General features: G+C 44.8%; 1 non-coding gene across 1 annotated transcript; it reads right to left on the bottom strand.

Moving 5' to 3' along the window:
- Nucleotides 1-1,910: 1,910 nt before the first annotated feature.
- Nucleotides 1,911-1,982, bottom strand: TRNAH-GUG. The gene has a single exon. It is a non-coding gene; the product is annotated as a tRNA-His (tRNA).
- Between the last annotated feature and the right edge of the window lie 681 nt (nt 1,983-2,663).

The following is a 2,663-nucleotide window of genomic DNA, read 5'->3' as shown; positions in this document are numbered from 1 at the left end:
TGGAGGGGAAGCGAAGGAGAGGAAGACCTTTGGTGAGATGGATCGATTCTGTGACTGGAGCGGTGGGAATAAGTGTGTTTGAGATGGCTAGGTTGGCACAGGATAGAACAGCATTTAGAGCTCTTGTACATAGGGTCGCTATGAGTCGCAAGCGACTCGATGGCACATAACAACAACAACAAAGTTTCCAGAGGCATGTTGTTTAGGAACTGGATGCTACTCCTGCAGATGGATAAAAGATTGAGGTTGTTAACGATTACAGCTTGCTTGGCTTCACAATCAACACTCTTGGCACCAGCAGTCAGGAAATCAAAAGACAAATTGCACTGGGAAAATCTGCTGTCAGGGATCTCTTCAGAGTACTGAGAAGCAATGATATAAGCCTAGAGACTAAGGTGCACCTGAAGTAGTCCATGGTCTTCGCAATTACTTACCATGCATCAGAGAGCTGGCAAATGACTAAAGATGACAGAAGTAGAATAAATGACTTTGAGTTGTGGTGCTAGAGAAAAGTCTTGAACATACCATGAACCATCAAGAAAACAAGTCTCTCTTGGAGAGGATAAAACCAAGTTTCTCTTTGGAGGCTAGGATTTTGAGGCTCTGTCTTACATACTTTGGGCAATTGGCTAGGAGGGACCAGTCCTTGGAGAGCAATATGATGCTTGAAAGAGTGGAAGGACAGCACAGGAGAGGAAGACCTCAGATGAGTTGGATTGATACAGTAACTGGGGTAATGAAGGTAGGTGTGTGGGAGTCAGTGAGACTGGCTCAGAATAGGGCAGGCTTCAGAGCTGTTGTACATAGGGTCGCTGTGAATTGCAGGCACGTAACAACAACAACAACGTGAATTGTGCTTCAATAGTTTACTGTCAACAAAGAAATTGGGTGTTGAACCATGGAGACAAGCTAATGTTGGTGTGGTAAAGATAAATTCATTACAACTCATTTTAAAAGTTCAATAACGCTAGTATCTTAGATCTTAGAGAGTGGAGCTGCTAATTCAAAGAGAGCACTTTTCTGCAGGTTGAAATCCTCCACCTGTTCCTCAGGAGAAAGATGGCTTGTTTCCTGCCTTGGGATTTACAAATGAGAAAACTGCTAGAGGGTCAGCAAGGCGTTGGTTCTGACTCTGCAGCTTGAATTGCTGTTTTTGTTGGTCGTTTGTGTTTGTTCTTAAAGCTCAGTTTTGTGTAAAATAGCCCCAATAGCGTTTGAATTACCATTTCTTCCGAATTATCCCTTTTGAATGATACTTACGTTCATCTTTCTGTATGAGGAGGGAGAGGGAAAAAGCCACAAATGTAACAACGTCCTTTCATTATGGAAGTTACACACAAGGCTGAGAGGTGGAACTTCTTTCTTACACTCAGACGTCTAGGGTTTCCCTTCATATGACTCAGTCGTGCATTGTTGGGTTTCCTTCTCTCTTCTTGCAGCACACGAGTTGTTCATGTTGCTGCTGCTACCGTAGAGAAGACTACACTCATAGCGACCATAGAACAGATCTGAACCTTGTTCTATCCTGTGCCATCCTCACCATCTCTGATATGGTTGAGCCCATGGTGGTTGTCACCGTGTCAGTCAATCTTGTTGAGAATCTTCCTCTATTTCATTGATTCTCAGTATGATGTGGAGTTCCCCCCCCCCAGTATGATGTCTTTTAATCTTCATTTCATATACTTTGGATATATTGCCAAGGACTAACCCCTCCTGACAATAGATCCAAAGTATGTGAAGCAAGGTTTCACTGTCCTACAGATAAGGAACGCCCCGGTAAGGAGCGCCACGGTTGCACTTTTTCGAAGTTGTAAGTTCCACTTACCAAACAGAGATGAAAGTCTCATTCCATCGGAATGATTCAAAAACAAAACCAAATTTTGTGAAGGGAAAAAAAAGGAACCATTAACTGCCGTGACTCGGATTCGAACCGAGGTTGCTGCGGCCACAACGCAGAGTACTAACCACTATACGATCACGGCGCACCACAAACCACAGTACTTCTTGTAACAGTTTGACAGAAAAGTATTCAGCTGTGTTGTTAAGTGCCATTGAGTGGAGTATGACTCATAAGATTAGTTAATAAGGATGACAGAAGAGGACTTGATGCTTTTGGGTTGCGGTGTTGGAGAAGAGCACTGAATACTCCCCCTCCCCACTGTTAAAAGAACAGACAGATAAGTCTTAGATAGAGTGCAGCCAAAGTGCTTCTTAGAGGCAAAGATGACAAGCTTCATCTTTCTTTTCCAGTTTTAGTATTTCTTTATTTCTAAATAGTTTTCGATCTTCCAGCTTTTCTCCCTTTTTATGTTACTCCCTCTCCGTCCTGCACGCAATCCCCATTCTGTGCCTCTGCACAGATCTCTTGGGGGTTTGGTCTGGTTCACGATCCCGCTCCGCTTCCCCATTCTCCCTCCCCTCGCCCTTCAGTGCTGCGCTCCCTCCCTCCCGGCTCCTCCAAGTCGCGAGGGGGCGCTGCAGCTTTGCAGGTGGTGGGCGGCTAGAACTCCGTGCTGAAACTAGAAACAAGGGCTCGTCAAGTCTATGGTGTTACAGGTAATTGTACTCCACGGTTAATAAAAAAGTTGGTGGTGCAGCCCAACCAGGGACGTGCTTCTGTCACATAAAGATAGAAAATGATCTCTACGGTCCGTGCCCGCAGC

This window comes from Elephantulus edwardii, unplaced genomic scaffold, assembly GCF_000299155.1.
Source record: "Elephantulus edwardii isolate Elephantulus edwardi_28Jun2011 unplaced genomic scaffold, EleEdw1.0 scaffold00384, whole genome shotgun sequence".
Lineage (NCBI taxonomy): Eukaryota > Metazoa > Chordata > Mammalia > Macroscelidea > Macroscelididae > Elephantulus > Elephantulus edwardii.
This window is presented reverse-complemented; position numbering and strand designations above follow the sequence as displayed.